Source organism: Eretmochelys imbricata, chromosome 1 (genome assembly GCF_965152235.1).
Source record: "Eretmochelys imbricata isolate rEreImb1 chromosome 1, rEreImb1.hap1, whole genome shotgun sequence".
Lineage (NCBI taxonomy): Eukaryota > Metazoa > Chordata > Testudines > Cheloniidae > Eretmochelys > Eretmochelys imbricata.
The window spans coordinates 257,956,077-257,969,619 of record NC_135572.1 but is presented as its reverse complement, the minus strand read 5'-3'; the positions used below and the strand labels follow the sequence as shown (position 1 = coordinate 257,969,619).

Genomic DNA, 13,543 nt, shown 5'->3' with positions numbered 1-13,543 from the left:
ATCTTAAGAGCTTGCTGTCATCACCTCTGCAAATTTAAAAAATAAGGCAACCAAGACTCCTATTTACAAGCTATACTGTAGATCAAACCCACACTCAGAATGTGTGGTTGACCTTCACACAATTCTCAGTGGAGAAAGAGGCAAAGAAATAAACTTGACACACTGTCACACAAGCACCAGTTTGAAAAGTTTCTTGTGGCTGCATCATACACACCAGTTCTTCAGCAAAAACCATGTGCTCATCTGCATACCTAAAACTTAGAACATTCTTCCAGTCCAAACTACACAAACTGTGGGGTGTGAGGTTCTAGGCTGCACTCTATGCACACAGAGATCAGCTCTCCGTACTTTGAAATATCACTGAAAGAAGTTCGGTGCGTTCATCTCTGGCGGGGGTTTCACAGGGTTCTGTGTGGCTGTTCGATCATTAAGAAAGAACTTCAAATGTAGAAATGTGCCTGCACAAAACTCTGGATCCAAACACTTCCTGTCTTAGGATATTCACAATGCAGGTCAGATTTTTGCATCCATCTTAATTAAAGTATCACCTGCCACACCAAGAACTATTGCAAATTCAAGCTCAAGTCAAGAAGACCTCTCTTCTAGGAGGAATGCACCAAGAAAGGCAAGAGTAAAAGGACATGACATAGTGTATGGTGTGGCATGAGTGGAAAAGAGGGTGAAACAATCATAAACAAATTAACCAAACACTGCTATTCACAAAGAATATTTTCAGAAGTCAGTAACTGTGTGGAGTCATGTGTGGAAACAAAGTTTTGCATTTTACTGCAAGTTATTTAGTCTAGTGGGAAGGAGGAGTTATAAATCTTCCCTGAGAAGAAATGAGGCAGTGGAAGAATCTCCAAATGTATATGAATCTCCAAATGTATATGGTGCTGTGTTGGAGAAAATCCAGCTCCCTCCTCTTGCATTTTAATTTTTTGTCACTCAGCAGAAAAATAAATAAAAACAAAACCCCTAAAAGCAATATTCACAAAAGAGAAGCCTGCCCCCAAATAAGCAGGGCAAGGTGGACCTCTTTCCAAAAAGCAATAGAAATCAAAGGCTAATGACAGCAAACCCATAACTGCTACATATCCCACTACCACCACACAGCACTGCCACTTCTAACACAGCTAGACAAAATAAGATTATATATCAGATAAGGAAGCAGTTCCGAATTTAAAACAGAAAAAATTATGATCTTATCGCAGCTTAAGATTTCACATGTTTACTCAGCAATAAAATGTTCTCTTGAAATAAGGAACAGAGACCTGGGAAGAGACAGCTCCTTCCTGTGTGGAACCCTGATTTGTCTTTAGAGCTGAAAGAGAATTATAAACATAAGAATAAAAAAAAATCAATTGCCACAGAAATAATAAATAAACAGCCGATGTGAATTTGATGAAAGATTGGCTCAGAAGACTGCTTTTGGCCTGAATAGAAAGATATGCTTTCATCCTGTTTTGACTATACTCATACATTTACCTAACATAATTGGATGTAGTTAATATTGCAGAAGCCTCCAAGCAGTGCACATTTCTATCATTAGCTAGTTTAAAGCCTTAATGATATCTCTTGTGTTGCAGAAAAGCTAAATATGGGCTTGAAAAGTGATTGGCAAGTTTTCAACAGGAGGCAAAACTGGGAAAAGGAGGAGGAGGCCTAATAAAAATCTGATCTTGCTTTTCTTACCCATTTAAAAATAAAATACCATAGGATCAAAAGAAACGCCAGGAAAAAATCTGTAGATAAAGAATAGCCCAAAAATTAATCCCAGATTGAAAGATAAATGAAGGGAAGAAAGAACTAGGGAGACAGTGAAAGGAGACAGTCGCTCCCTTCCGTTCCCTTTCCCCTTCACATTTTGTGCACGTGCACCATGCACACGCAGGTGAGTGCGTGCCCAAATTAGTGTCTTCCTACACCTGCAGTGCAGTAAAACCACCTTTCTGAACTTTATTGTGCTATGCTCTCTCTTTTTTCCCCTCTCAACTAAGCAGCATTGTGTCACAATACGCTATTAATTAGGTAAATATGAAGCGGTGTCATTGTTGTCATTTTTTTAAATTGACTAATTTAGACCATTTTCCAGGAACAGAAGTTTCACAGGTTGGTTTAGTTTCAAAAGTAGTGTAATTGCGTACAGCTGCATTCAGCTTTCCTAAATTGCCTTGTACAACCTCTGAGAGGGAGATTTACACTAATTGTCAGCCACTATCGTTAGTGCTGCACAGTATGTAATCCAGTTGGTGTTCCCATATTTACTTAGGATCAGGTATTGACCCAGCGACAGCTGAGTTATAATAGCCTAAAAGAAAGTGCTTTATCTTTTAAAATAAAAAACAAACCCTAATGATTTCTTGGTACCTCATTGTATTTATATTCTTGTTTCCTTTAGTTTTTTCATATAGGTTTTACACACACACACACACACACGTACGTACGTGAAGGGCAAAGAATTTATACTTTATCTAATTTCTACTTCAGCTTTATAATCTTTACAGAGGAAGAGATGTCCAGATACCAAGCTGATGAGAGTAGTATAAGAACTTGAATAAAGCAGAAAAAGATTTAGGGCCAGATTCTAATACCCTTACTCATGTTGAAAAGTAACTTACTCCATGACTGGCCCTACTGAACTCAAAGAGACTACTCACATTTTATGGTGCTACTCAGCATGAGTCAAGGCATCAAAGTCTGGCCCATAGAGTCTACCCTATTGTCTTTGATATGGGGACTCAAAAATAAAGGCCTATAAATCATCCAGTCTCCTTACAGTCAACCATAAAAAAAGAAAAAAGGGTCCCATATTGGTGAGGCTACCACACATGTAATCTAAAACTTGTCAGCTTCTGGATCTCTGAGCACTGCCCATTTTCATTCTGTAGAAGGCGCACAACCTAGAAAAATGAAATGGGCTCCTTCTTGCATTCCATCATATCCCACATCCACCAGTCTTCTCATGCTCTGGAAACTGATGCTATTCCATTAGTTCTGCTTCACAGAAGGTGAATGAGTTGTTCTTGTTTAGCCATTTGTAAATGGCACCCAGTGCTGTAACAAATATTGGCCTCCTCCTTCATAAGAAATTAAAAAATCTTAAGCAAACATATCCACAGGATCTGCCTTGACAATAAAAGAGCACCCAATTAAAAGCCTCTTCAAAGAGGTGTGCCTTATATCATGCCAAACCATAGCTGTGCCTGTGGCAGACTGTTGAAAGCAGTAGGTTCCATGTGTGAGGGTGAGGCACAGAAAGTCTGAGGCTCCAATTCAGGAAAGCATCCCTATTCAAGGAGGATGCTTAAGCACATGCTTAACTAGGCATGTGTTAAAGTTCCATCAAAGTCAATAGAATTTAAGGGCATGCTTAATGTTAAGTGTGCACTTAAGTGCTTTCATGAATAGCAATGGACTTAAGCACACGCTTAAATGCGACTAAGTGTTTCCTAAATAACTTCCCCAAGGGTACACAGAAAGTTGGTGGCAGAGCCAAAAACTGAACCCAGATATCCTAAGTCCCAATCTAGTGACTTAATCGCAAGTCAACCATTCATTTCACTGGGGTACAGAACTCCAGTTGACTCCCATGACACCATCCGGTGTGTTGTGATGCAGCTGATATGTCAAGAATTTCTATAAGGGCTATCCCAAGCCAAAGGCCGATCTATTTTACAGCCAAGAGCAGCAATCATTTGACAGCTTTAGTTAAATACCCTAAACTGAAGTAGAGGGGAAAAGCAGGTAACTATTTACTGTGAGTGCATGAAGTGACATCCAATCTGAGAGAAAAATTAATAGTTATTTTATTATTAAATTAATATCACATTTAATATTTATTTTATTATTTTCTAAAGTGCCCATTGCAAACATTTGGCATGAAGTACAATTTCAAAGCAGTTAAACCAAACTGAATTTAACAGCCCAAAAAACTCTGTCAAAAACTTATCAAAGCAAAATCGGCAAAGAAAAAAGTAACCAAAAAATTAAGTTATTTGAAAAAGGGAGGTGGAAAAATAGTCAAGAATTAACTGACCCAACTAGAAAGGCCTTGTAATTTGCCTAGAAAATAGCCACAAAGTGATTCAGGTTACAGACTCTAAGAGAAAGTAGTTTCAACAATGAGGTTCCTGAAAAAAAAAGGTCCTGTCCCCAGCCCCATCTGGTTACAGGCTTGAGACGCAAAGCCAGGACAAACCTAGTTCACCTGCCTTGAAGGGATATAGGCAAAACTCCTCAAATACCAGATTATTTGACGGGGGTTTCTGAATGCTATTACACAATTGACCCAAATTCTCTGCTGGCATAACTCCACTGATTTCAATGGAGTTAGGTCAGCAAGAGATTTGAAACCCAACATTTTAGGATGACATATGATCTAGTGGGGGTAGCAAATAGTTGGGCGCAAGGTAAATCTTGATAAATTCAAAGCTAAAATGCTTTTTTCACTCAATCCTGCAAAGTGGTAAGCAATTTCTGGAGGCACTGAGCACCCCATCTCAACTCACAACTCAGCACTTTGCAAGACTGATCACTACTTTACATGCAGTAGAGTTCCTACTTATTTAAATTTGCCCCCAACAAAGCACAATAATCCCACAGTTACTCTGCATCACAAATGGCTGCAGTTTCAAGCCATCACTTGCTGTCAATAGTGATAAAGTTGTCTCAGGTTGAGATGCAGCATCACCACATACTGACATCATGATGAGAATGTGCATATTTTGTGAAATTGGCATGGTGCTGTGAGGTAGCCATGGTCTAGGGAAAAATCTGGGGGAACAATCTGGATCTTCAGTTTTTCTACAAAATAGGTAGCACGGATCTATTAAAAATCACGGCTGCCCAGCTAATTTTGAGACACAAAGCAACCCATAACTTCATGAGAGTCACTCAAGCTCCTTGTGTCTGAATTAACACAAAGGAAAATTGGATAAAGAAAAAGAAAAGCAAGAACCGAACTAACAAAAAACATTATGATAAATAAGTCTAAAAATATCCTCTAAACCTGGGTGTAGGACTGCAAATTAATTATATGAATACACTCAGGAATGTGGCTGTTACAGTTTATGTAAACATCCACCCTGCTGAAGGGTGGTAGGTGACAGAAATGGCGTTCTCACTGGTTGAACAAAAAGTGTTTTGTTCTGCAATGTTTTAATCCTTTGAATCATTTTCCAAATACTGTATTAGCCATCTTCAAAATATTTGTGACTAGTGTTTCCAAGCCCTAGTGCGTGTGTGCATCAGTCTTTCACACAGTACATAAGTCATCCATTTATAAACTAGGGTTATTATATTTTGCAAAAATAACAACCTGGGAACAAACTCAGAACAAACTCGGAATGTGATGGATGATGAAGCTGACCCAACAGGAAGTGCAAGTCCTAATCATTATGTACAACTACAATGAAGGAAAAATTTGTAAACAGAAAGGGAAGGGGTTAGAGATTAGGCAGCGTGTGCTACATAGTTTTTTCTGGCAACTTGATTAACAGTCTAATTTAGTAAAGAATGTCTCTTCCTCACACAGACAGTGTTGAATCAGGTCCTACATGTTGTACTATGGAGCTCCCTGTTTGTTGATGAAACTGAATCGAATCCAGCCAAGACTTTCAATATGCTGTATGTCCCAGAAATTTAGCACTGTCAGAAGCCAGTTAAATTCATTTTCCAGTTAATATTACCGAGTGGTACAAATCCATTTAATTATTCCCCTCATTGTTGTGGTGAAACACTTTCTTTTTTGTCTGGCACTTAATGAGTCCCACCCCACAACTACAGACAACAACATTTAATTTCCTAATTTTTAAAATCACAAGCCTCCACAAAGATGTTTTAATTATTTTGTTTTTCAAAGCATAAACAACTGTGTTTGATAGAGATGGGCTAGGGAAGCAGAACTTAAACCTGGATTTGGGTTAAGGCTACAGGTATATTATACCTGGCACAAACTAGTGTAGCTCTAGGGAAGTTAAGGGAACTATATTGATTTACACCAGCCAAGGTTCTTGCACAAAATTGGTACTTGAGACTCAACCTGAGCTAGTTTGAAAGTACTGAACTCGCAAAAGCTGCTCCTGTGATGTTTTGTCCCCATACGGCCAAAAAGCTACTAGATCAGCTGATCCTGTAAGACTTCTACAGTCTTGGCCCACAGCTGAACATGATGCAGAAAATTGGGCCCTTGTGGTTTATTGATTATATATTATTTACATAGTGCCATGGGTGGGCTTGCAGCTTTACAGAGTAAAGAATAAAGATGAGACCAATACAAAGATATTACAATCTAATTTATATAGACAAAATGAGTAAATCAAATCCCTCAACACATGGAAGAGTGGGGGGAATAAACAAATACAAAATGAAGCAATTGGGGAAACTATTGGGTGGGTGGGATGAGGCTGTAAGTTGCTGGTATTGCCATGTTATATGAACTTCTTGGAGGGAAGAGGATCATTGTTCTTGCTTTTTCATTGTCAGCAACCATAATAGAAAGGGAAAGGCATCTGAATGGAAATGTTATAGCTCAAACTCAGAACCAAAGCTATAAGAGTAGATTTGGATTCATGGACTTCAATTGTAACCTTCCCCAAATTTGTAGGGATTCAGATTTGAGGTTCTGGATTGGACCTATCATTAGTTTTACCATTTGGTAACAGCATTAATCCTTTTAGAATGTTTGCTCCAGCAGTCAGATAAACATAGATTATCCAGTATTTACCCTTGCTGTAGGGCATACCAATCTGCATTCTCTCTAACTGATCTGGTCTGCAGTACCTTGGATACAATTTGTCATTCAAATTATAGACCAGGTAACCTCTGGATCTCTCTTTTAACAGCTAACTACGAACAACCTGATCGTCCTTTATAAAACTTACACTTTAATGATTTGCAAATATTAATTCCTAAGAAAAGTTTCAATGTGGAAACCGAAAACAATTTCCAAACGCATTATGCATCATTATCCTGCCTAAAATGATTCAACAGACATTATAACCCCATTTCCCAGAGAACACAGTAATGCTGTGCAGCTATAAAGGTTCAAGTACCATGTTAGTGCTCTTATAAGGAAAACTCAATCCAAGCGATTACTTGTAATGGTTGTGAGAAGAAGGTGTCATTTACAACAGCAGAGTCCCCAGCTACAATTCTTACTGAGGTTTCATGAAAAAAAACTAAATTAAAATCAATTTCTTACTTTTTTAGCACAAGTTCTATGCACTAATTCTCACTTTTTCCTCTCCTGCTGTAGCTATAAATGTAGGGAAAAGACTGTGTATTTCAAGGATGAAGACTGTATTCATTAACAGTACAAAATTAAGAAAAAAAAAAGGTCAAAGCACTCATAGTAATCAAGTCTATGTGGAAAAATATGAGGTCATTACCGCCTGCCTGGTGATTACATGGATAAGAATAAAAAGTACCCCAGCCCTGCAGGAAAATAATGTTTAGTTTGTTTACGCTGTTGCCTGTTATAAAGTGGATGCTGACAGTGAGCTTCAATGCAGTTTGAAGCCACAGTCACTCTAGGCTTCTTCAACAAATATAGCATAAAATTACCAATCAGCAATTCAAAAACACCATGAAGAGGGCAAGAGGAAAGGCAGGGGGCGGGAGGGGGGACACCTAAAATGCTCCTTTCAACAACATTCAAAAGAGATTTCCTTGAAGATGCATATATCATCAAAGGGAAACTCAAGCACTCAAAATAAATATTGCTCGCCTTCAGTTCATGTAGGGCGAAACCCACTTTGCTTGCATACACACTAAGTAATCAGGATTGATGTGACAGAAGTGCAGGTGAACTCAGAAGATAAAATCTACCCATTGACCTGGGCACAGGGCATGGGTCTGTACTGCAGCCTTGTCTACAGCTATTAGTCCAGCCTTTAGCTCATGTGGAGTACGAGGGTGATGGGTTGGTGGAAATGCAGCTCCAGGGGCTCTACCCTAGCCTTGGCTCAAGAACTAAGCCTATGCCCAAAGACTTTGGGCCTTTGTCATCCTAACCCTGAGAGATGTTCTGACCAAATCAGGCCAGAGATAGCCAGAGATGACATCACCACCTCGATCTACCAGCTTCAACTGAATCCCAAATGCCACCTGAGATGAAATAGGATCTTACTTTAACAAAACAGCTGTAACAACAACAGCTCCAGTCCATTTCAAATAACTTCTCTTTTCCTCAAAGGACAGTTATTGCCATCTTTGATACCACCTCAGAAACTGTCAAACAAAGGGTTTTTTTTTCCCTTCTAAAACTTTCTCCAGGTAAAGGGAAAGGGAACAAGGGATGTTGTTAAAAAGAACTCCTTACTTAATACTTCACATTTTAATTGTTTTTCCTTATTTTCAGTATCTTTAATAAAATGTTAAAAATGTAATGGTGTGTTTGCCGTGGTACTAAACAGGCTAAGGCCTTGTATACCACATTCTGGACCTTGTTTAATGCCGTTTAATGTTGGTCAGTGACTGGGTTATATTAACACCTTTGACCCATATAGTCCATCTAAATTAATACAACAGGGGCACCAACTGCTTCAATAATACCAATAATAATAATAAAATATATCACATTAAACTACTTAAATCCATTGCCAGTGCCCCTAAAAAATGATGAGATCTGTCCTCAAAACACCCTTGTCATTCCAATGAATAACTCCAGCCCAGCCAATACCAAAGAAAAGAAGAATAAGCTTTGCATTGTACCAGGAAGGATAACAAAGCCAGGCTGTGTCAAACCAAGGGGAGAACCACACCAAGATGCCCTTCTGTACTGAGGGAAATACAACCTAGCAAATACTGACTTCATGGGCATAATCTTAAACAACACTTTGGCCTTTTTTATAGTGGCATCAGTGTTATATGTGGCTACATGCTACTATATGCTGCAGTGAAAGGCAGGCTGCATCCACACTCACTGCAGCATGTAGCTACACATGGCAGTAAAAGGCTCTGGCGGGGGAAGGCAGTAGGGAAAGGTTCTGGCAGCAAGGAGCTGTTCGAGCCTTTCCCCACTGCTGGAGTCTTTCACTGGTTCTGGCAGCTCCCTGAGGCAGGGAAAGGTTCTGAAAGCTCCCTGCAGTGGGGAAAGGCTCTGGCGGTGGGGAGCTGCCGCATCTACACTGCTATTTTTAAGCAGTGTATATGTCCTGCTCCCAGAGCCTTTCCCTCTGCAGTGAAAGACTGGCAGCAGGGAAAGGCTCAGGTGGAGGAAGGCAGCAGGGGAAGGCTCTGTCAGCTCCCCACTGCCAGAGCCTTTCACTGTTGCTACCGGGCTGCTGCTGGAGCTGTTCACTGGCATGTGTAAAGCTACATGTTGCAGTGAGTGTGAGCGTAGCCTACCTTTCACTGCAGTGTTTTGCTAGACTTATCCTACATGCCGCTGCAATTGTAGACAAGGTCTTACAGAGAGGGTTTGTTAACATGTCATAACCACCACTGCCTCTGTGGTATGCTGGGTTAATGTACTAAGATTTTGCCTGTGTTGGACTTGCCTCCTGGTTTTGGTGACGTGTGAAAAAAATGCTTGGTGATTTTGTCCTACTTTCCGTTCAAGTGCATCAGAAAACCACTACAAGACTCACAGCCTCAGCTCAAGAGACTGGAACAGCAGGAATGTTCTATGTCAGGACTGAGCTGGCATTAGCAAAGCTTTGTGCATAGTGCTTACTCAAAAGCCAATGCTTTAGTCTCTAAATTTCATCAGCATAACATTTAGGGGGAAAATAACCCAGAGTAATATTATTTTTGCATTTTAAATTCTACACTAGCAAGTAGAAATTGTTAATAAAGTAGAGAAGGACCTTGCTTTCAGTAATTTTCTAAAGTATAAACAGTAGCACTCCCTTAAAAGCTTTAAAATAACCTCTGTGCAGGCAACGAGAAAAAGGCTTCTATTACTTGGAAAGTGCTTTTGTCCCTCTGCAACCATTATTCACACATACAAAATCACATTTGAATAAAAACTCAAATGACCTGTCTTACATACAATTCAATGCTATTTATTTTTTATATAGAATCCTTAATACACAGCATCACAAAACACTTCACTGAGAGAATCAAGTGTGAGCTAAAGAGGAAACGAAGCTTTCTGGGTGAAATTCCACGAAAAGAAACAGGTAAGACAGAAACAACCAGTTTCAGATAGATGTGGATGAGTAAAGTGTTTGTTTACATGGGGACATGCAGGAAAATTAATCCCAATTAACTAAAGGTCTGAATTTGAAACAGATTAGCTAAACTGCATTAAATTCCTGTATGGATGCTTTGGAAGTGAATTAAGCCAAACAAAATTAAGATCACTTTCATTGTGAATGAGGGTATTCACACAGAGGTTTAATGTGGTTTAAATATCTGCTTCAAATTCACTCCTCTAGTTAATTTGGATTAATTTTCCTGGATGTCCCTGTGTAGCCATGTCCTAAGTAGAAGGCTGACCATCCTACATTGTGAGGAATGATAGATGGAAGAAGGTGGACAGCAGACAAAGTGAAGGGTGGGAGATAGAAACCTCCAAGATTAGAAATGCATGAGCAAGCAGGATAACAGGTAGATAAAAAGCTTAGAAGTAAATGAAGCAAGCCCAAGGAAGGGTATTTTCAATTCGATTCAGTCATCCAACAAACCAGCGATAATGACAAAGGGTAGAGGAAGCATGGTCTTGTGGGCAAGATACTGGAATTTAGGAGACCTGCGTTCTTTCCCTCCTCTGCCATATGCTTCCTGTGTGAGCTTGAGTAAATCACTTCATCTGTGCCTCAATTCCCCATCTGCAGAATGGAAATAGTGATACGTTGGGGTATTGTGAGACTAAATCCATAAATACTTAGGAGATTGCTCAGACACTATAGCAATGGGAGCTATATGTGTACCTAGCCAGACAGGGAACAGCATGGTCCTAAGAGCATAGGCGCCCACTCTGTGGTTGCTTTGGGGGTGGAGCACCCACAGGGAAAAAATGGTGGGTGCTGAACCACCACCACCAGTCCCCATATCAGCTCCCGCACAGGCCCCTCAGCGCCTCCTGCCCGCCAGTGCGCCCCATCTATCAGTGCCTATTCCTCCCTCCCCACACCTCCTGCCTGCCTCTAATAGCTGTTTTGCAACGTGCAGGAAGCTGGGGGAGGGTGGGAGGATGAGTGAGGAAGTGCCCCACTTTGGAGAGGGGGTGGAACAGGAGCAGGAAGAGATGGGGTGGGGTGGAGCGGAGGCAGGAAGAGGCAGGGCAGGGTGGCATCTTGGAGGAAGGGGTAGAGTGGGTGCAGGGCCTGGGGCACAGCTGGGGGTTGAGCGCCCCCCGGCACTTTGGAAAGTCAGCGCCTGTTCCTAAGAGAGTAAATTTACAGTGTTCTGAACCTCCATAAGTTTAGAGAGTTCCACAGATGTTTACAGAGACCATGAAAAAGGGAAATGCAAACTGGAGAGAACTAAAGAATGAATAAGAATTTCTACAGAGATGGGTTTAAAGACAAATTCTGCCAATGTTGGAGAAGTGGCGATAGAAAGACAGACAAGTAAGCTGAGAGAGGGGAGGGAAGTTTACGATTCAAATATCAAGGATGACTAATTAGAAAGGTTTCAGAGTAGCAGCCGTGTTAGTCTATATTTGCAAAAAGCAAAGGAGTACTTGTGGCACCTTAGAGACTAACAAATTTATTTGAGCATAAGCTTTCATGAGCTACAGCTCACTTCATCAGATGCATTCGAAACACAATTAATTAGAAACACAATTAATATCTGTATGAAACCTTCCTGATTTCCAGGTAATCATCAACGGGGAACTGGCTGCATACTGAAAATGGGGTAGAATCTAATTATTGTCAGTTGTCTGGAACTAATATGGGGAAGGGAAGTTGTAGGCAGGAAGAGACAGGTCACTTGTTGTGGGAGAAATAGCAGCGGGTTTCTCAGATAAAAATACAGTGTGGGGAGAACTTTTTACCCACAAGGAGAACTTCAGCCTTTGAAACATTCAGCAGCAGGAGCTTCTAGTGTAGCCAAGAGTTACAGGCAGACACGGAGTAGATAGGAAAATCAGAAGATAAGTTACAGGAGATATAGAAGAGTAAAATATTAGGGTGTCCACAGGTGAACCTAGCAGTATACATGGGCAATGATTAAAACATGCAGATTAGAGAAGAAGAGTGAGCAGAGGGGAGTTGAGATGGATAGTAGATCAAAGATGGAATTTCACCCTTGAGAACATACAGTCCTCCTGAATATCTAACACAGGCATGGCCAAACCGTGGCTTGTGAGCCACATGTGGCTCTTTAACAGTTAAAGTGCGGCTTCTGGAGCCCTCCATGCCCCCCATTTTCCACCTACCAGACTGCGGGGGAGAAGCTTGGGGCTTCTGCCCTGTGGAGGGCGGAGGGGTGTCTCCTGGCCTTAGCCCGGCAGGAGGGTATTGGGGCACAAGACTGTACCCCAGCAGGTGCTGCCCTGCAGAGCAGGTGTGCATGTCTTGCGGCTCTCTAACTTCTGAAGACTATCTTATGCTGTTCGAAGGGTCATTAATTATGACCACCCATCATGTAACATATTTCAACAGGCTTGAGCAGACTTGGTTCAGGCTTATAGTACTTGTGAATGTGTAGAAAGAAGAAGGGAACAGGTTAAGCCAAAAAACAAGTGTGGCCATATTTTCCTGTAAAATGTCTACTGGATACCAGAAATGTTTGCTATCCCTTTGTAGCTTCCTTTTTATTATTTGTTCTAAACAATCCTTAAGAAGAGCATTTTAAAATATTTTTAAAAAATATTTAGAACTGGATCTGAAACAAATAATTAAACATTCCATACAAAGATGTCTTTGTTAAACATATCCTTATTCTTTGTCGTTTGATATTATGGTAGTGCCCAACTGCGATCAGAGCCCCACTGTGCTAAGACCTGAACAGACACATCTTAAGTGACAGCCCTTGTCCCAAAGAATTCAAATTTAAATAGACACGGCAGACAGACAAAGGGTGTGGTAAAGGAGGTTGTGACACCATGTACCTCATATGATACCCTGTACCCCACATTCACCACTTTTGTAACAATCTGATATATTTTGTATGAAGTATGCCTTGTGAGATATCATTTGAAAACTCATAATCTGCAGATTATTATTACCCAGTTGAAATGTGTGTGACAACACTGCATGTAAAATTATGAGATTTTGCTATATGATTGTTACAGAAACACATTGTAGTTCTGGGCAATGCCCAAAAATCAATATCTCAGAGACAAAGATACCCTAGCATGCCAGCAAAGTGCTAAAGAGCCATTACTGGCTTAATTGGACATTCTCCAGTGGGGGAGAGTTGGAAACAAGAAATTTACAGTTCATCTGAAGGACAGTTTGGAGCTCATGTATGCAATGAAACTGCCTGCCCCATGACCCAGCAAGGATTTTCATGGCACAAAGAACCGGGGTATAAGAAGTGGGGGGAAATGTTCGTAGCCACCTTTCTGCTCCTTCCATCTCTCTGCTCATGAGAACAATGACTCTCAAAGAACTGAATAAAGAGGTGAAGTGGTCCGAGGCTG

The 13,543-nt window shown here is 40.6% G+C and overlaps 1 protein-coding gene across 2 annotated transcripts in view; it reads right to left on the bottom strand.

The window, feature by feature from the left end:
- Positions 1-13,543, bottom strand: part of TBXAS1 (thromboxane A synthase 1) — a 304,882-nt gene that overhangs the window by 157,403 nt on the left and 133,936 nt on the right. The gene's annotated exons all lie outside the window — the stretch shown is intronic.